The 22,874-nt window shown below is 30.8% G+C and overlaps 1 protein-coding gene across 4 annotated transcripts in view; it reads right to left on the bottom strand.

The window, feature by feature from the left end:
• Positions 1-22,874, bottom strand: part of LOC126264379 (uncharacterized) — a 69,869-nt gene that overhangs the window by 25,631 nt on the left and 21,364 nt on the right. For 3 of the 4 annotated variants that reach the window (XM_049962101.1, XM_049962102.1, XM_049962103.1), the window contains exon 2: positions 19,515-19,546. The exons of the other annotated variant lie outside the window; for it this stretch is intronic. The gene's annotated coding sequence lies outside the window, so the exon portion shown is untranslated. The remainder of the gene's footprint in view (positions 1-19,514; positions 19,547-22,874) is intronic. 4 annotated transcript variants of the gene reach the window in all.

A 22,874-nucleotide genomic window follows, 5' to 3' on the forward strand; every position in this document is an offset into this window, starting at 1 on the left:
AGAACCAGATGTCGAGACCCAGTACCTCGAGTGGACACCCATCATTCAATGGACCAAATTCAACGAAGCCATCGATTGCCTGTTTCAAGTGTGGACGACAGGGACACTTTGCATCACGTTGTACTGTACCCAACCACTTAGACGCCAATCCGTAGTCGAAGGGATCAAGTACCGAGCGTCGCGTCAATATGTGTTTGGTAAACACACCTGCAGCCACTTTAAAACATAAGGGTGAGAAGTTTTCATTTTGTTTTGATTCCGGGTCGGAATGTTCGCTCATTAAAAAATCTATATCACTTAAGCTTAATGGTAAACGATTTTCTAATGTTGTTGTTATGACTGGCATGGGACAGATGAGTATAAACAGTACCTAACAAATTTAGGCTGTTGTTGAAATTTATAATATCTCTCTTGAAGTATTGTTTCACTTTTTACCGGATTATTGTTAGCAACATGACACAATGATTGACCGAGAAATTTTGATTAAAGGATTAGCTGTTCATATGACATTTGAGGAACTTAGCCTAAAGAAAATCAATGTAGTTAACATGTGCGTTTTAAACGATTCCTACAAAATTAATTTTCAAAATTTAGACATAGAAACTGACAAAAGCTAGATTTTCTTTTAATACGGAGAAATGTTCTTTTCTTAAAAAAAGTCTATTCAATATCTTGTATATCAAGTTTATGAAGTATGCAAAATTTACATAAATATCATAAAGTCATGTTTGATCGCTCTAAAGTCAGACACCAAACAAAATTTGATCCTATCTTTAGAATTGTTTTCTTCCTGATAGAGGTATTGAATGGTAATCTATATTTTTGAAGTCATTAAGTAGCAATCGAACTTATAAGTAAGCGCATGAAAAATCGTCGAAAATGCCAGAAAGTTATATTCCAGTTGAACTTGAAGGCGTTGAAAGAGACGTCAGTTTGAGTCCCAGTAGTGAGACTGTGGATTGTCTTACATGTGTCGATCTGTAACTGCAAGTGCAAAATCAGTTGGTTTTGATCATGGCGCAGGGGGCAGAGGCAATGTAGAGACGTTGTGTGTAAATGATCATTGTTTAGACGATGATTCATGTGTTTAATTGGGAATATTAACAAAGGCATTTGAATTATTATCAATGTTCATGTTTGGATATTTTGAAATAGATCTAAACAGTACCTGTGTTGAATGGAATCGGTTGTCTTATTTTGGGAAAGAGTTAATTGTAAAAATGTAATAATTATTTTATGAGTGTCTTGTAACAGATATTTATTTGGTATGACCGCATAAAGAAAATGCCAGAAAACTTTGTACCCAATGACGATGATTTAATCACTTTTTCTGAAGAAGAAGAATCAACGTAAATAATAGTTTAAATCTTAATTTTATTCATTTTTTATATTTTTATTATTATTTTATCATTGGACTGAAAACTGTGTGGACACTGATTAAGTTGAGAGCCGTCGCTGGTAAAGTGGCGAAGAGATTTTATCGCTGGTTAAGTGATAATTTCTAGTGAGAGCCGTCGCTGGTAAAGTGGCGAAGAGATTTTATCGCTGGTTAAGTGATAATTTCTAGTGAGAGCCGTCGCTGGTAAAGTGGCGAAGAGATTTTATCGCTGGTTAAGTGATAATTTCTAGTGAGAGCCGTCGCTGGTTAAGTGGCGAAGAGATTTTATCGCTGGTTAAGTGATAATTTCTGTTGAGAGTCATCGCTGGTTAAGTGATGACGAGTCTGTATTGCTGGTTAAGTGATGCAGATCTTGAGGTTTTCATGTCCATAGATAAACTCTAGTCTTATATTCGAAAATATCGTAGATGTAACACGCATTGGGGCAAACTTTTATGCATTTGATTTGAAAGGTTGATAAAACTAACGTCTGATTGTCTGATATTAGTCAGGAAAAGCCGAATGAACTATTACTGTTTGAACTTAATTTGCAGGAAAATCACACGAGGACGTGTGACTTGTCAGAATGGCCGTGTCGGAGGGTTCATGTGAAACGCAAGTAGTACTATGGGTTGCATACTTATAGTACTTGGGTGGAATCAGCGGAAGTGCTAAGCAGGGGATGGTACTCGAACCGAGGGTGACGGTAGAGGAGACCTGCGAGGGCGGACAGTTAAGCTCCGTCAGGGAAGCTGCGTAGAAGTCTTGGCTTGGCATAACCGTCGGGATCACCGCGTTTCATACAACTCCTACCTAATTGTTTGACTATTAGTTGTAATCCTGTGCCTGTTAGTTCAATTACATTGTAAGGACTATTTGCGTGTTATTTAATATTCGAAATGGCCGATAATCCTGACCGCGCTGCGACATATTTATTATTTTTAATTATGGTGGATGCACAAATTGAGAATAGAAAAATTTTCATTATTTGAATCATTTACAGTCTTTAGGGTCATCATCAACTTTCTTTTCAATATTTTTATAATAAATGTATATACAATATTTTTTTATTTATTATTTAATGTTTTAATATCATTATTCATTACAAATTAAATTATTTGTTTTTAGGGTCATCATCAACTTTCTTTTTAATATTTTTATAATAAATCTAAATACAATATTCTTTCTTTTATTATTTAATGATTCATTTAAATAGAGAAAAGGAAACTTTATTAATTTTAAAATATTAACCTAATTAAGTTCATCAATTTTAACGTTGAGTCTTTTGAAGAATTTTTACTTAAAAGTTGTTACTACCTTTTTTATGACATTTGACTACTATTTATCCATAAATGATAATTTATGGTTAATTCAGAAAATTGTGAATAAATATATTTATATTTTATGTAATTATTATTGGAAATAGAAAACTCTACATTATTAAAAAACAATTACAAATAAATTATGTATCTTTTAACAAGTCTCTTTAAATATGCATATGTTGACATCGAATAAAATCCATAAATAAAAGGTGGTGCTGTGTGAAAAATGTCTATAAAATACATTCCTGAAATTGAATAACAAAACGCAATATTTTTTTTTTTTTGCAATATATGGACAGAGTAATTTACCAAATGTAACAATAATTTTCAGTTGGATGTTTCAATTTAAAAATCTATTAAATTTCACAATAACTTGAACAATTTGCTGTTTCTATCAATTTTTATCGTTACGAATTGTATTTAATTGGAAAAAAAGAATCAATTAATCAAAACATACTTATTTCAAATTAATTAACTCAAAACTGGCGCAATTTAAATATAATAAAGGCACAATTACAATGACTCCACGCTCCTTTTACACATTAAAGTTAAATAAAACAAAAGCATATTCTGATGAAAATTTCAAAGGAAACTTTAATCCGAAATCAACTTTACCCTCCAACATTACTAATTAATGCAAAGGTGAAATTAACTTTGTATACCGTTCTATGTCTTCTTACCGCGGTTTCTCGTCCTTAAACAGCAATTTAAATTGTTAAGGAAGTACACGGTTGTAAACTATGGTGGATGCGTCAATGACAAATGTTAACGCGCAGGTTTTTCCCGAAGAAATACGTGTTGGTTGCAGCGTTATATCGATCGCGGTTTTCGCCCACCTGGTCCTGAGATAAGACCTCGGTCGACGCTAATTGGATCGGAAAAGAAACCGCCGATTTCCTAATTAAATCGACTTTGTTTTGGTCGACATTTAAACTTTTAACGTAACAGGATGGAGACGATATCCGGACGTAATTGGATTTCGGACGTGCGAACATATTTTCCGGCTCGTTTTTTTTTATATCCAGGCCTGAATTGTACGGCTAATTGCCGTGGGAGCAACAAGTGGGCAAGTTTAATTTTTGCTCGCCCAATTATCCTGTTTTCTTATTAAACCGCCGCCTAATAATCGTAAATTTTGTTTCGTCGGAAGTTTTAATAGTTTCTGGCACTAATTAGGGATAACGCTTAAGGGAAATATGTGGTTTAAGATGATAATATTATATCTAAAACTTCTATAGTGGGCTAGAGTACATGTGGTTTTCACACTAAAGAAGCCAAATTAAATTAAAAATTTAAAATAATAATACATTATTTATGGTTTACGGTTTATCCTTTTAAAAGTTTAGTCAACAATAAAACCTCTCTAATAATTAAAACTGAATACCAGCAGAAATTGCTTACTGATCCTGACATCAATTCGGTGCCTAGTTTGGAGGAAAATAAAAATTAATTTTCCGAGCAGGTATCTGAAAATAATGAAGCGATTTCCTGCGGGTCTACTAATTGGCCGCGTTAAAATACGTTCGGTTTTCCAGGAATTTCGACCTGGATAATGAATGTGTGGAGCAAATTAACTCCTTAGAGGAAGAGTTTTACGACGATTAGCAATTTCAATATTTATCTTATTAAAAGGCAGAACTTGCTTCAAGGATATTTTACGATTGGGAAACGTGTTTGTGTCGGGCAATAAACAAAAATAAAACTTGTAAGAAGTGGAAATACGTATCCGGGGCAAGAGAAGACTTTTAGGGAGATTATTTACCTCATCATTTCTATCTCTATATCATTTTAATATCTCCATTAAGCGAAGCCACTCTCCAACACAAAATCCCCTTGCCGACTGGAAGTTCAAGAACTTTCCTTTAATAGATTATCCTTTATTTATTTAGTACTTATATTCTTTATTTAAGCCTGTCGCGTCTCGAAAGAATGACGTCCGAGAACTTTTTTAATGGTTTGTTTTAAGAGGATTAAATATAAAGCTTGCTTCAAGAATTTGCATAGTAATCGTTGTATCTGACTCATTTTCGCTGTTGACTGCCACTAAATTACTGTCGTGGATAGTAATTACTGGATCGAGTGGAATTTTCGCACATTTTGTTTCCACCAGTTAATTATTTGTTAATTAAAATATTTATTAAATTCTGAAAATTCGCAACCTACGTTAAATGTAATAAAATATTTTCTTTGTGCTAAAAAGAATTATAAATCATATGAATGTAGAGAATTTTGAAAGGGTCGAATTGAATGGAAAAATTAAGGGCACAATTAAAAACTTCAATTAAAGTGATTACTCGAATAATGGAGTTGAAGGGACGGCAATTAAGATTCTTAAGTTCTTCATTTATGTTGTGTCTGCAACCAAATTCATTGCTTTTATTACGTTTAATTAAAATTATTCAACCTTTCTACAAACAACGATTCGTTCTAAATGCACCATAATTAACAAATAGAAATTTTATCAAAGGAATAACATAACAGAATGAATAAGTACGTACGACAGAAACAAAGAGAATAAAAGTAACACGATAATAGTACGAAATGTGAAATATGGCCACATAAAGATTACTGTGGCTTTACATTTTACGCCACGTAATTTACGTCGTCTGGTTTTACTGGACCACCTGATCAGAGGTTCGAACTATCAGTTATTTATTGCTTTTGTTCAAAATTTGAATTTCTTTTATATAATCCTATTTTACAAAACCACCGCATATTTAGTTTTAAATTAATATTTATTAATACCATAAAAGATAATTAATATTTAATAATTAAATTTAGACTAATTTGAAATGTGTTTCTCAGACATATCTTATCATAAAATTAATTTTCTTGTAATTTTTAACAGTTGGTATCATAATTTCGTTAAACATTTGAACCGTAATTAATCCAAAACAATTTTTACAAAATGAAATGTGCCAAAACAATGAATTGTGACAAAAATCCAACGCCAGACAAGCGTGATAAAATGCACCGCCTCACGAAACAGTCGGTAATTAAACCCGAAATATAATTTTCCATCATCATTTAATTAAGCGTCCGGGGGAGAGAGAGAGAAGTTTGTTAATTCAGCCGAGGAATCAAAAGGCCTTCCATTCGCGGTGCTAATGACGTTTCCCTGTTTGTATTTAAATCGTCTTGTCTGGCCGAGAAATTCCGGAAGACGGAGGGAATTGTATGGTGAATGTAAACAAACATAACATACATAACTATTGTAGGCAAAGTTTTCGCTACCGTCAAGCTAATACAAAACCGTTACAATTAACTATATTTTGAAGTTAAATTCTATAAAAACATTACTGAAATAAATATAGGATATATAAATTAAGGATACTAAATGGCATCGATGAATAATTTGTAACTGCCAATAAAAGTTATTGACGAAATGTGCCATTCATTAATAACTTAATTGAGAAAATCGAGTTTCAATAAAGCTAAACAATCAGTACCAATTACTAACGTCAATTCAATTACTTTGACAAACATTTTCGCTATTGACAAACAGATTTCGGCAACATTTACTAATATAGATTCGGAATTAAATCATTCATAGACAAAAATATCGCAATTTAACAGACAAAATCTATTCTAGTTAAAAAAACAAAGTTCATAAATAACATACAGCAAAAACTACTGTTATAATAATCTATATGAAGTAATATTTTACATTTCGTAGTATTATCGCGTTATTTTTTTATTCTTGCCGCACATTTATTATATTCTCTTTTCTTTTTCATCTTTCCCAAAGAGATATTTGCTGAAAATACAGCCCTTATAAAAATATGATTAATTAATTTTGATTATCCTCACTCGTTTTGAAGTTGCTTTTATAATGTATTCCTTTAGACGTTTTGATTCCGGTTTATGTTTGATGTTTTCACCAAGAGTTCATAATTTGAATGGATGTTTGTAAGGATAATGACATCATGAAAATATCATAAAGGTACACTTTCCAGTAAGATTCGCATGAAGCCAATTCGTAGACAAGTGTTTAATTTAATATTTATTAAAATATTAAATATAAATATTAATGGTAACCATAAATTACTATTACAACGTAATGCCACATTAGTGTACTGCCAGTTTACCGAACTTACTTTGCAAAAATTTTAGGTTATCTAAGAAGAAGAATGTAAAAATGTATGTACATGTCTTGAATAAATTCCTTTTTGACTGTTCGGACATGCAGCGAGTTTCTGGGTCAATGGTGATATATTCCATTCTTCCACTCACTCCTCTGCCTCGCAACCGACTACATTAACTGTTATACGAAGCAGAATATTCATGTTTAACAATGCACGCGTATGCCCAAACAGAGGGAGCTAACTCCTCTCTATGACTTCAATGATTTCCAACTTAACAAGAGAGATGGTAGACCTGTTTCTACAGAGACGCGGGTATAATTTTCTTGATAACGTCCTTTAGCTCTAACATACTCATTACTGATGGCAAACAAGGGTAGAGTCAAACTTAATTCATCAGGAATTCTTAACCTACTCTTCTGGATGATTACTGGTTGGCACTTATCTTGGTCAACCTTCACCTTTCTCATGACTCATCACAACACGCATCAAGGATAGATGGCAGTCTGTGTTTTTGTATCTGTACAAAAAGGCTAACACATCTGCTGCATCAACATTTTGGGGAGTACTGACATTTGTGAGTGTAGACATATTCGCAATGAAAAATTTACATAGATGGGAGACAAAATAACTCCTTGATGGACGTCTGTCTGACCGTGAATGATCAGATAATTACTTGGATTATTAATAATATCTAAATTTTGTAATAACTTATTCTGAAAGTATATTTAAAATTATTTTCATTAAATAAAAATATTCTTTTATTTTTTATTTAATATTTCCGTAACAAATTTAAATATATATATATTTTTTTAATTTTATGTTTTTGAAATAAATGAAAATTTTAAATTAATAACCTAATTCGGTACATATTTTTCACACGTGTGGAAAATTCCCACACAAACTCGTAAAGCTATGAAACTCAAATAAAATACCACTCAATCCACTAACAACCTCCCACGTAATTTCGAGTCCAATAAAATGTAAAATGAGGCAGATACAATAATTACTATGTAAATCCGCTTCGCGGGGAAATTTATTTTTAAACTCGCTGTTAAACAAAGATTCTTGTCATTCATTTAAGACTCAAATGAACAGAAAAGTATGAAATAAATATGTACTAAACTAGGAAACGGTGTAATTAAATTTCATTAAATTATAAAGCATAGTTGTTTAGTTTCATTTTAATATTGTCTAGTTGCAACATGCAGAATTACCTTCGAATTCTACCGACGCGAAAATTAATATTAAGTTTCAACTATGCATAGAGCACCGTTTTTACTGCCGTTTAATATTCGATACGCAGTTGCAGTTTTTTCCAGCCGTACAAATTTAATACAGAACTGCAGGCAAAATAGTTTTACGACTTTCGCTGGTTGTTTGGACGCCGACTTGTGAAAAAATTATAACGCGGTGCGGAGGAAGTGTTGAGTCCCCGAACGCAAACATGAATAATCCACCGAATGTTGCAAATAAAATGGTTTTGTCTTTATTACGGGACGATCTCAATTTTTTACAACACTCAACACGAACCGGCTCCTTTGAGGAATCATGCCTTTGTTCATTCCTACCTACATTGTCGTTTTATATTTCGGGCTGCAACTGCGTTTGATCCGTTCTTGGCGTATGAACAATTATTGTCGACATAAAACAACTGTTCTGGAAACAAGATGTTTTTGACATTATTCAGTTTTCAACGTGGATATAAGCCGTCTGGAAGTATCTTGTCCAAATACAGCGACAAATCCTAATGTTATTTTAAACACTGATCCTCTTTCCGCGAACCGTAATCCGGATTGAGCAGTCCAGGACTGCGCTTGGATCCCGGAGTCGATCACAAAGGACGTCAACAATGGCCCAAACAAATATGGCATCATATTCTGGAATGACGTAGACATTGTTAACTTTTAATTGGATCCTGGCTGTGGATTGGGGTGACAATGCGACCGGAATGTTTGCCTGATCTTGGATCGGTTACGTTGCAAACATTCAACGGTAATTCAAACCACAAATACATTATTAATATTGTGCTGTGTAACTGACGTTCGAAAGCGGGAATAAGCTTCTTTTGCTGCGAAATGTGCCGGTTAAATATTTAAGTTTCTGTTTATATTTAGCCTATGTTATAAACTATTACAAGGCGCCGTGGAAAAAGTAATTTAGCGAAACACAAGGAAGTAAATGGCATTCGGGGACTGTGAAAAAGCGCACAAAGAAAAATAATTCTGATCTCCGCACGGAGCCCGGAGGTGTCTTTCCGGATGCAAAGCAGAAACTGAAGGCAGTGGAGTGCTTTCATGTACTTTTCTGAACACGCGAAATGAAAAATATATTTTCAGATGATTGACAATGCGAAGGCCGTTTTTAAGCATATCGCTTATAAAATATTCGCTATGTCTTGAATAAGTTACCTTTAGGTTTGTAAGGATTCCAAGAAAACAAAATAAATCTGTACAGATAAAAGTATTTGAAGCATGTTGTGACGTTACTTGTTTTTTGATTTTTTTGTCTTTCTATAAGAAGTCTTTTGTAGAATTTTTAGAGTATTCTTTTAATTTTATTTCCTCTTCTCCGTAAAAATTTTACAAAGCCAAAGAAATTAACCATTCAATATTTTAAAAATAGTTGCTTGTTTGTATATTTTCATCTATAGTATTAAATTTCACAGTATTTTTTTATTAAATTTTTGTATATCAATGATATAAATATTATAATAAAAATATAATTTTGAATTTATTTTAATTAAACTTTGAAGTTCCGGTAAAATATTTTTTTGAGTAAAAAGATTTTTAAAATAATTCAAAGAAATGGAATTTATTCATTTATTTTTACTAGATTATGTTATCTACACCTTCCTTGACCTAATTTAACTTACCTTGATGAAACATGCATTTTATTTTCACTATTTATTTATAAACAACCATATTATATTAACAATCTTTTTCTCATTTACTTTAAGATATGTTTATGTCCAACTGAACGATAACTTGGTTGTAATATTTGAAACTTTGTAGTTTCAGTGACAATTTTGAACTTTGAAAAATTAGAATTTGTTTTATTTTGTGTTTTCCTTCGATTAACTTAAAATTAAAAAAAAAATAATAATAATGGAAATTTTATTAAAACTTGACCTGAACTAACCTAAATAGCAATAATACAATATTAACAATATACTTTTATTATATTTATTATAATTAATTTATTTGTAGAAAAAATCTAAAAATGAAACGTTTATTTGTATTATAGAAACCTGAACTTGCCTAACCTAGCCTTATCTTTTCTACTGTAGCTCAACTTAACCAACTTTAAATATAATTTATTTTTACTTTTTTATTATTAGTAATAGAAATATTATGTTAACAATCTAATTTCTATTTGATTTATGTTTAATTGTACGTTATATATTTGAAATTTTGTAGTTTGGGTAATACAGTTTTTAAGATACTGAGAAAATTAGAAGGATTATTCTGACTAAATTTCTAATATAAGGCCAAAATATAATCTATATTATTATATGTTTAATAATATTATTAATTAATTATATTTAATTTAATAATAATAATATTATTTGAAATCTTGTTTTGGTAAAATAAGATATTAATTTTATTTAATTATATTATAATTCATTTGTAATATTTAAAATTTTAATAGATCGGTAACAGAATTTTTTGAAATATGTATTTTAAATTTTAATATGTAAACTGGACCTTCTAATCTTGCCTTATATTACCTAATCTAACCTATCTTGACCAAACTAGAATAGAACTTGTTTTCAATTCTATTTATGAAGTCTTAAGTCTTAGTAACATTAAATTTTACATTTGTAATTCCTCACGTCCAATAAATCTCCTCCAGAACTAACACAGCTTATTCGGGTAAACAAACACAGGCATCATTTAGCATCCAATTTAAGTGGAATAAGACTCCTCATCAATTTCGATTAGGGCTGGTAATGAAGCTGCGTCTAGATTTAATGAGATTTAATTAAGACCGATTTAGAATAGTAAACAAAGGCATTTATTTAGCCCGCAACGCAAAGATCGACCGACACAAATTAGTGTCCGGTCTTCCGCTTTAATCACCGAGCAAAACATAATCTATGACCCAAGAATCATATTTTGACTATTGTATAAATTTGCTTGTTTAAACATTTACGCGGTTCTTAGTCGTAAACCGCACATGCAACGAAACATGTTTGTACTGTTGTCGGCTTATAAAAAGAATTTGCTCGACAAACGTGAACGATAATGTAAATTGTGAGTTTTAAGTATTAAAAGGTCCGGACAAACAAGCGCGTTGCTGAGAACAAATATGTGTTTATATAAAACTGGGCGCAATGAAAATTGCGGTCGGCATATAAACGCGCCGTTTACATTTAGTTAATAATAAATAACGCGGTTAGTACATAGTAAACCGAAATTTGCGAACGCACCCCTTAACCACACATCGATCGTCGTGCATTAAACATAAAGCGTATCCGACAGATAAAAATATAATATTTTGAAGGTCCATTGTGGCGGGATCTTAGTGAAAAATTTCTACGGGATCCGTAATAAATCACCGGCATTTCCGGTGTAAATATTAAACCCTTCAGCCTTCGTGTCCGGACAATAGAAATAAAGCATCGCCATATTCGTACGGCAGAGCTTTTACCAAAATTAACCGCATCCACTTCACCTGCACTTTTTATAATTCCACCGCCCCCCTTGAGCTCTAGACGCATTTATTTGCACGCCACCTTACCGAGTTCCACCTCATTTATTTCGGTCGTGTTAAAAAAGGGAAAACAGCCGTTCATCCGTAAGAACCGCTACTTCCGTATCATTTGCCACATCTTGAATGGAACTTATTAATTAAAATTGTTTCAACGGTCTTGATTTATGCCATTTGAGACGCGAATCGAAGAACAGGGCGAATGCATCCCTTTCACGCTGGATTCCGGGCATGATTTATAGCGGCACCGTTCAGATTGAACGAGCAATATCAACTCTACTAAGCAGGCAAACGCTTTCATGCCATTTATGTCCGAAACAAAACGGGGCAAACTGTCGGCATGTCAGGTTGTGAAAAGGTTGAGAATACCAGGTGCGAAGTCTGTTGTCGGATGTGGTGGTGGTTTTGTTAGCTGTTCAAGTGTGGAAACAATTGAATGGAATTCGATATAAATTTTTCTGTAATGTCACCATGTTCATTTTACATAAAATGTGAAATTGTTTAAATGTAGAGATATAATTTAATATTTTTTTATTTTCTTATTATAACACTAAAAACTATATATAGTTTTATATAAGTAGTTAGTGATGGTGAAATCCAAAATAAATAAATTGATAAAATAATGATTTATTATACATAGGTGTCATAGGTAAAAATACTGTCTTATAATATTAAAGAACAGGGGGTCTACCACGAACCCGAGTGAGATATCTCACCCGGTGAGTTAACTCACCTATGACATCAATGTGGCAACAGCGCATTTCGTCTTTGTTTACAATATTTTCTCCACTATAAAGTCCATAATAATAAAAATAATTGAATCATTATATTAATAAGTTACTACTTGGTAATAAAAAAAGTCCAGGAGAACTTCTACGAAAATCTATGAGATATTTTATTCGGTTCGAATGACGTTATTCTTGTAGGGGTGTCCAAACGCCTTTTACAATGCCGGTGACTTGTATTACAGGTGAGATATCTCACCCAAAACCGGTGACTTTACACGGTTGGTGTTGAGTGAGTGAGATTTGTCACATTTTGCGTGAGTTCGGATTATGTGGATTTGTTGATATATATTGTTACCTTGAGTGTTTTAAAGACATTATGGTAATGTTGTGTTTGCGGTTGATAAGTATGGGTATATCCCCAACGTACGTCACCGACAACCGGCGTGAGCTTCATACGCTGTGTTGCCATTCACATTTCATTTCATTATTTTCTTATTAGTCTTTGCGCTTTTGTGTCTTGTGCCTCGTTTTGTGTATTTGTATTTTTACATAGTTTTATTTGTTAATGGTATTTTTGATATGTTTATTCTATTAAAATGTACTTATTATTATTTGTTTATTTTCAGCATTGTTATTTCGTTCTTAAATTTTAAACAAGTTATTTTTTGAGGTAATTGGAGTCTCAAATGAGGTACCAAATTTTATATAAAATTCCTAACTAGTTTTTCTTTAATAATAATAAATAATAATAATAATTAATAATTAGTATACTTTTCTTTCAAATTGGAGATTATATGTAATGTTTAGCTTTACTTTTATGGTTCGTATAAAACTTTTGTTAATTGTTTAGACTCGCAGCTCCTAATTTTGGCTGTAAAAAATAGAAAGAAAGACATTCTTCCTATTATTTTTTTCAAAATATTGTACTCGCGCCGAAGAGTATGTTTTCAACAAGTAAAAAATTAAGATTTTCTTATAGAAAATTCAATTTTAAGTTGAAAAATAATGACTAATGAGATTTTTCATTGAAATTTTTATGAACAATTTTTTTTATATTGTGTTCCTATTTTTCTCAATAAGTTCAACAAAAATAAAATATATTCAAAAAAAAAAAATAAATAAATAAAAACCTAATATAACCTAACCTGACCTATATTTTTTTCAGAAAGTTCATCAAAAAAAATTGTCAATATTAAATTTAATAAAAATTACAAAATTTTCAAAAATTCAACAGAAATTGACAAATTACATTATTGACAATTTTTTTATATTCTATTTTTAATGAACTGAAAAATAGGTCAGGTTAGGTTACATTAGGTTTCCATTTCTTTTTTTTTTTTTGAAAATATCCACCAGCAAAATTTCGTTCATCTTGAAAATAATATGGTTCATACTCAAAATGTTGAGAACATGTGGATGGGATGCAAAAGGAAACTTCGTCACCAATTTGGAACTACAGAAGATTTATTTCTCTCATATATGCATGAATTTATTTGGAGAAATAAATTCCGAAATGGGGGCCATTTCAATGCCATACTTAAGTGCATTAGACAACAATATCCTCTCTTACAATAAATTTTAATTCCGTATTTATTGTTTCGTTTCATTTCTTTCGAATTATTTGCCAGAACAAAGCATGATATAATGTCAAATAAAAATAAATTACAATTTCTCCAAATACGACTTATAACACAAATTGGCAACACCGCCCGCAATTTAGAAGTAAAGCGGGCAGATAGCGACGTACGTTCTGCATAGGTTCATACTTATCAACCGCAAACACAACATTACCGACATTATTATATTTATTTACATCAATTAGGAATATATAAAGTTTTAAATTTAGGTTAATTTGTCGTGAGTTCAAGTTGAATGTTTTGTTGATATTATATATTTTTTAGATGTATTATGACCATGTTACGTCAGTAGCAATAAAAATATTTATGATATAAAATAATTCCGTTGTTTATTAGGTATTAATAAAACAAATGATTTGATTGTGTTTTCAATTAAGATTGAAGAATTGTCAAACCTTAACGAAGAAAATTTAATTTATACTGTACAATGTATCATACAATTAAGTGAAGTTGTGTGGGGTACTAATAGATATCTTTCATATATTGTTGAAATATTCCATCTATTTATAAATCCTTAGCTTAATACCAAAGGTTTACCTGTGTAAGGTAAATTTAATTTTATGCTTCATTTGTTAATATATAATTTGGAAATTGTAGCTACTTGCAGCTTTGTGTTTTTATACCTCAGTTTTCAAGCAGATACCATATATAACTAATTTATAAGTCTCCCATTAGTAATTGCTTCAAAAAGTAAACAATACATTGAATCAACTTAAATTATTAACACTCAAGATAAGAAGGATATCTTCAAAATGTTGAAGGGTTAAACATTTATAGAAAAAATATAAATAGTAAAATTTAATTGTAAGTACAACATTATAATGTTTATATTCTTGTTTTTCTGAAAAATATAATTTCCCAGAAATCACAAGACGTATTGTTTGCTCCATACATCCTGGAAAATTAAATTGCAACATTGAAAATGTATTTGGGCACATACATTGGATTGGAATGAGAGAACAATGACAAGATTGGATTTTAATCAAAGTATCGGCGCTCTCGTTCTATATATTTTGCTCATCTCTCAAGAAATTTGTGGGTACCATTCCAAACAAGAACTTCATCTTCCATTGAACTCCATTGATCATTTGTTGTCGGGAACGGACGTAGTTCATTAGTACTTTCGGATCCCACCGCACACATTACATCTTCATCTACCCAAACCTATCCGATCTCGCACTCAATGTTGATGGCGTTACCCATTACCCATTATTTTTTGTCTTTGAAAATTTCAAAATATATTAATTTTTGATTGTGATACCCTTTCGTTATGGCGTATAAGCATCATGTCACGTAGTTTTTCGTTTTTCCATCTGTTATTCCTTCAGTTTGTGTGAAATCCTTTTTCCAACCTTTTGAATCTTTCCTATGGCTTTCAGGCGATCGGAAATGGTTTACCGAGTAACATTCAACTCCTCCGCCACCATTGGTTGTGTTTGTATATCAAGTTTGTCCAATAATACTTGTAATTCATCTTCAAACTTCTTTGGTCGATTTTCGTATTCTTTGACTATAACATTGAAATCGCCACTTGATGGTTACAGCACGATTGCCGTAAGTCTCGACAAGAATTTAATCACTTTCCTATGCCTTTTTCTTTGATTAAACAAAAAAAATATCACAGACCACAAATGTTGTTTATTTGGCTCAACATTCGTCATGTTGACCACGAAAAAAATATCTTATTAACTCATAAACAGCTAAATGAATATGTTGTATTGTAGCGGGGTGTCCTACCACCAAAGCAGTTGTTTGCGATTATCTTTTGCTTCAATATGTTTTATGTACGGACTTGATAGAAAAACATTTCAAACTTGCACACCTAATAAATAAATTGATAGTTCACAAATTGTATTTTAATGATTAAAATATACACAAACCTTTCTTTAACCATTCCAAGTTAATTAAACATTATTTTTTGCACTTGTATGTAATTTTGTTTGGATGTCAAATTTTAAATTTGTAAATATAAATTAACCTAAAATTTGAATTCCCCTAAAATTTACCAAATATAAACACGAAATGCGCTGTTGCCACGTTGATTTCAGAAGTGAGTTAACTCACCGGGTGAGATATCTCACTCGGGTTCGTGGTAGACCCCCAGGACTAAAAATTTTTCATGGCAATTTTAAATTTTTCAGAATTCAAAGTTATTAAATCAATAATTATTTTATTTAATGTATTCATTTTAATAATATTTATAAAAACTACTACATTCTAATTCAATAAAATGTTACATACGAGTCCTGCCTCAGAGAAGTTGGCCCAAGTAACAAAGAAGAAATTTAACATGTTATAGTAAAATTTATGAAAATCAGTATAGTTTTCGATTACATTGGAAACGTTCAGTTGCTTTTGGACTATTAAATTATATTTTTAAATAACAAAGAAAGTAAAATGCTTAAGAAATTAAATTAAAAATTACCACTGCGTTACATCACCTTTTTGACTTACCGTCTAGATACGTCTCGACAACTAATATTTGGTCCTTCGGAGTAAAATTATTCCAATTTTTTTGGAGGCGAGCACGCAACTCTTGGATGGTTCTTGCTGGATGTGATCGGAGCTTTCTCTTCATGATTTTCATAAAAATGTTTAAAAAATATTCTACTGACATGCAGATAGACGAAAAATCGCATATTTAAAAAAATGTTTGGTTATCATGAAATAAATTCATAAATTTCATATTTTGAATGATTGGGCCAACTTCACTCCTTTATTTTTCTGAATTTAATTGAACATAAATATAGTAATACAATAAATATTCTTTTTGATTTAAAATAATTTTGGCCCATTTTCCGAATATACGACAAATCTATATTTCTTCTTCTTGAATTGCTGTGATGAGTTCAGTCAAATTTGCAAAATTTTGACATCGAATTTGGTTTTAAATGTGATGGTTATGTTATCTATAGGGTTAATGTCTGGAGATTAAGATGGACAAGACAAAACATCGATGCTTTGGTCTTTTAACCTATCCGCCACTATTTTGGATTTTTGTTTTGGATCGTTTTCATATTGAAACACATTTATTAAGAGTATCATTTCTTTAATATATGGAAGCAAAGTATTCTTTAATATATCCCTGTACATAAATCTAAATCTAAGGAGTCTTACGTCAAAATAATTGAGGTATCCTCATAGCATAATTGAATCGTAACCTTGTTTCACTGTGGATATAACAAAGTGTTTATGTGGTTTTATTCATGTAGGATGTTTAACATAAGCAGTTAAGTTAAATATAGGCTAGTCACTAAAAACTGTTCTTCCCCTCTGTTCTGTGATCCAATAAATGTGATTCTAAATAAATCAAAATTTGACTTTAACATTTTTAGTAAAACGGCGTTTTTCTTGTACGTTGGGGGTCAAACGAACCCCTATCCAGAGAAGATGGTTAGCTTCTTACAGTCCTTGAATTAAGCATTAGCAAGTCCCATTTCTTTCAAGCAGGCTTTAAATTCAGTGGACCATAAAATTAAATTGTTTTTTGATATTCGAATTCAAGTTTACTACTACTTCAAATTTTTTAATAACACGGGAAGCGATTGACTTTAGGCGTAAACTCTTGGCGATCTTTTTCTCACTTCGGTCAATGGTTAAATAATTATAAAAGCAAACGACAGTAATTAATCTATTTAAATTCTAAGAGAGCAATGAAAGATCATAAAGTAAAAGTAATCTTGTCCATTGAAAAATAAAAAAGTATGTAATTTTTTAAACATTAAAATTATATTGAACAAATGCATAGTAGGCACTACAATAACAGAAAAACAACATTATAGAATACAGGCTTTCCATTTAAGTAGTGTTGCTCATATTTTTAATATATTTAATAAATTGTTATCATTATGGCCAGTACTGTATATAGTTTAATATTTTTCAAAAGTTAAATAAAAAACAAATCAAAAACATTGTTATAATAAAGTTATAAAGAAAATAAAATAAAAATACAGTTACTTTTTTACATCCTCAGGAGATTATAAAATTTTAATTTTACCTGCTTTGTTAAAATTTACCCCCTTCATATTGTTTTTTACGATTTGCAAACAGTCCTCTTTTACCCATTAAAACCTAATTAAAAAATCTGCGTCTCGCAACTTCCATAGAAACCAACAGATTTAACAACTTCCGCAATGGCAAAAAGGCCAATTAACTTTCATCATACTAAAATCTACCGCGCGCAACTACGATATAAAAGAAAACAGCCCGGAGACCCACGAGATATTGGTCGCTGCCGGAGATAAAACCGAATTACAGAAATAACCTGGTGGATAGAAGGAAGCCGCCTTTTATCGCATCCCTTTTGCCCCTTAGTCCATTGTTTTACAGGCACTTTCGATGGTGAGTTATTAAATTAGTATGGCGGTAAAATTGTCCCACGTGTCCTTGCCTCAAGGATCATCCCTTAACTGTACACCAGTGTTGTTGGCTTCGCATTTATTTTAACAACAATTTTCAGATTTATATTCTACGGTTTTCTAAAATATCAAACGACCCATGAAAGCATTCAATAAATGTGCAGGTTATTTTCGGTCAATGTGGCGTTAATAAAACAGACAACAAACCCTTCACATCGATTCGGAGGGTGAGAGTCGATCCGAAACGAATCACGATGGGACTTTTTATATTTGATACACGTGTCCATGAATTTGTGTGTGGAAATTTAATTTCGCCAGTCGCAAATAAGACCAAGTTGGAACAATCAAAAACAATTATTCCTCCGATCGTTTTTTAGTATTATTAACTTCAATTTTGCTTGTGCGGTGAATGAAAATCAGGACTGTATTGCAATGTGGTAGAAATGGCTGTGTAGAAATAAATTGAAATGTTTCGTCACTTTTTCTGTTTTTTTTTTTATTCATTCACATCACCTTTTGGTCTTACCAAATTCATTATTCACAGTAGTTTTATATTCTCGTGCAGGTCTTTCAACCTGAAAGTTTTTTCCTTCAAGAATTATGGGGCTGTAAAAGCGCAAAAAGCTGGAACTATACAGGTGAATGTATTTTATAATTAACTAGTTATTAATTATATTTCCGCCGTGCAATAAATTAAAACACGAATTAATAAACCCATTATGTGTTTGACGTTAAATGTTATCTTCGCTCGAGGCTGCGAACCTAAATTAAAGTTTAATTTACCGATACCGCTAATAACTTAATTGCATTAATTAACAATCGTTGATTAAATTTTGTCGATTGTGTGACCAGAATTGTACCGATTTAATCTACACGTTCGACCATAAATAAATCTGTAAATAGGGTTTGTAAAGTTGATTACTTGGTAGAACGAAAAGTGCTGATTTAAAAACATCACTATGCACTTGAAGTCTAATTTGTTTCATCTTTCAACGCTTTCAACTCCCCGTATGTTGCTTTGTACACATTTATATTTTGTAAACGTCCGTTCCAGACAAATTTTTAATTTAAAACAAACTTAATTATGAATTTACGGGAGCATCCTATGCATTACGTGTTTAATGATTTCGTAATGGAATTATGGACTTAATATTACTTTCAGATAGTCTATCAGAGACACCTCTAGTGCAGCACTTAAGCATAAGTGTCTTTCACTTCGACGTTTAACCTGATATAATGAAATTGTGGCACAGAAAAACGCCATTTCGCAGAGAATAAAATTAAATATTTACTTACCGTTGAAATAAAACTGAACGATGAGGATTTGTCTGGAAAAGGAAATACGTTTTAATTTAAAGTTACGGTTTTAGATTATTTTTATATCTGTTTTACAGGGTGGAAGTTGATATTACATTTAGTTACGAATGGAGATGTCAAGCACAAATTGTAATTAATCCCGACTTTAGTTTTTTTTATTTATTAATAATGAAATTTCAAGTACGCAACAATATTTGTATTTAATATCTGGAAAATTAATTGCAAAATTCTTCGTATCAGGTAAATTTTACGTTGGCTTTTTGTTAAAAATTCATCGGAAATTTAATATTTTTCCATTATAAATAGAACTTCAATCACCACACGGATTATTTGGCAGAATTCCGGGCGGATCTATTTCGGCACGCGATCGATCTAAACAATAATTAGCCCGAATGCATTTTGTATCGGCTCAAGCGACGCGATTCCTAATGCACCTAAAGTGCCGTCCTTAATTAATGAAAATATTGCATAATTGAATTCGTGCACGTCAAACATTCTATCGCGACACTTCGATTTGAATTAATGTCAAACGCATATATTGATCCTTTTGTTTATATAATTGCCAATAACTGACATGAATTTACTAATTAATATAATAATAAATTAATTATATATTTGTTTGGTTGAAATCCATTTGGAAATCAAATTAAACTTAAAATTGTTAATTGATAAAAAAGTTTCTTATATTTTCAATGCAATAAATTATAAGAAAATTGAATTAATTAACTGATATTTTATATAGAATTTAATTTTCAGGCACAATAGATAATTTTAATTAATGTTAATTTAAATCCGATTTTATTAAAGTTTAAAAACATTATAAAGTCAATTAAAATTCAAATTTCAATATATATATATATATATATATATATATATATATATATATATATATATATATATATATATATATATATATATATATATATATATATATATTAAATTAAAATATTTGGTCACTATCCATTTTCAATAATGTTTAGATCGGGCGATTGGGATGGCCAGTTCATAACATAGTTTTTTTCCCTTAAAAACCTCTGCTTCAAATATTTTGAAATGTGCTTCGGTTCATTATTCTGTTGAAAATAATGTTTTAGTGACATGTTTTAATCTGAGTACGATTCACGCTGTTCCATAAGATTTCTTTATACAGAAAGTGATCCATGATACCCTCGATTCGATGGAGAGGACCGAATTCAAATCCTGTTAAGCAACCCTATACCATTACTGATCCGCCGTCGTACTAAGCAGTGTGTATTCTATACTTTGGGTTAATCTTTTCATGAGTAGTTTGCCTTACATATAAAATACCATCACTACTAACCAGATTAAACTTGGATTCATCACTGTAGATCACCCGTTTCCAATCATGTAAATGGGACCTGAAAAACTCAAGTCAGGCTCGCCCATTTTATGATAATGGTTTTTTGACTGACCTTCACGTATGAGATCTCTGTAGGAATCTATATCTTACGGTTCTTGGAGAAACATTAATTCAAAGCGCTGTCTTAAGTAGACCTCTTATTTTGCTGCAACTCAGGAAAGGATCTTTTTTATTCTTAGTCTCTCAATTTTATTTTTTCCTTTCATATTACCAAATCTTGAAAATTGTTGTAAAACACGCATTAAAATCGAATTTTCTAGACTTCATTGAGCGATATTGATTTTTTTTTTCACTGGAATGAAAGAACGATACAATTCGTGATTTTAATTCGGAAGATTTCTTTTCGCAAGTCATTATATTAACTCACATTTAGTAAAAATTTTGCTCTACTTTTTGTCAGCTGAATATTTAGTTTTTTGATTTGCAGCCAACAGAATTACTTTTAATATAAGACATATTCATCAATATGTTTGTATGCAGTGTGTTCATATTAGTTTTTGTATATACAGAGCGGTAGCAACTTATACATTTTTAAAGTTGCTCTACTTTCAACCAATACTGTATAAAAAAAATAATTGAATTTCTTAAAATGTTGTTGTTGTTAAATTGTTAAAAGTATAATTCAGGATAATTATTGAAAAAGTTATAATGTATATTTCACAAATTTAGAAATGTACTATATTTATACTGATATTTATAAAATATTATTTTTTAACTTAATTTTTCAAATATTTAGTAGTTCTTAAAATATATGAAATATTAACTTTTAGAACAAAATTAATATATGAAAACAGATTTCATTTATTAGGAATTTTAGGAATGATAAAAATGACCAATTATTTAATTGAAAAATCAAAATAATATTTTATTATTAAGTTACAAATATAATTTTTAATTATACTTTTTATAATTTATTAAATATATAATAATTTCTTTATTCTGAATAGTTGATTTTCCAAATTTATAAATTTGAAATTTGAAGTGTCTTAAAATTCAGATATATTTTATAATACCAAAAATCCGTTAAATTAAAATTTTAAACTACAGCAGTATCATTGGATAACAGATATAAACATAATTTAAATTGGTTATTTTAAATTTAAAGGGTCCTGCTTTAATAATATTATGTGATCGAAGTGAAACAGATGGACGTAATTATTCCAACAATTGTTCCAGCATGAACAATTAATTAAGTAATTAATAAACCAGGCATATAAAGTCGTTTCCACAAATTAATAAATGATCATTAATGATTTTAACATACTTCATCTGAATATCAATTTACAATATTAAACAAAACTTCCTAAATATATTGTTTTGGCTATTTAGATTATTTATTCCCGTATGATTTATTACAAAACCATAATTAATGTAAAATATTAAACTTACAAGTTTATTTAACTTCTACTAGTTTTATTAATTATTACACCATGTCCAACTTCATACACAGTAGAATATTAAACGAGACTATATTTTAACCTATAAACAAGTAGAAAATCCGAATACTACACAGTTTAAAGAACAAAAAGTAAACGCGATTAATTAAATCATCTGAAAGGACATACCATTTAATTTACTGTGAACAATCCAAAGTATTATATTGTAAAACATGTGCCAAAGGAAAATATTCATCCCAAATTTCAAAAGACAAAATAAGATTTAAAACATCTGTGTTCAAACGCAGAGAGGAAACGGCGACTAAATAACGACGCACACTTCGAGTGCCCTTCTGGCCACTTGTAAAAGCCGTCTCTAATGAAAATTATTTTCGAGGGTGATATCAACCTGCTTGCGTTTCGAGCGGCGGTAATGGAGCCGCGAAACTGCCACGAAATGTGGATTTTTGTCGGACATATGGTGCGATAGTTTTGTTTATAAAATTTTGCATGGATGAGAGAAATAACAATAAATTTGATAATTAGTTCGTCGTCGTTTTTAATTTTAATTAACAATGATTA

Source organism: Aethina tumida, chromosome 1 (genome assembly GCF_024364675.1).
Source record: "Aethina tumida isolate Nest 87 chromosome 1, icAetTumi1.1, whole genome shotgun sequence".
NCBI classification, from domain to species: domain Eukaryota; kingdom Metazoa; phylum Arthropoda; class Insecta; order Coleoptera; family Nitidulidae; genus Aethina; species Aethina tumida.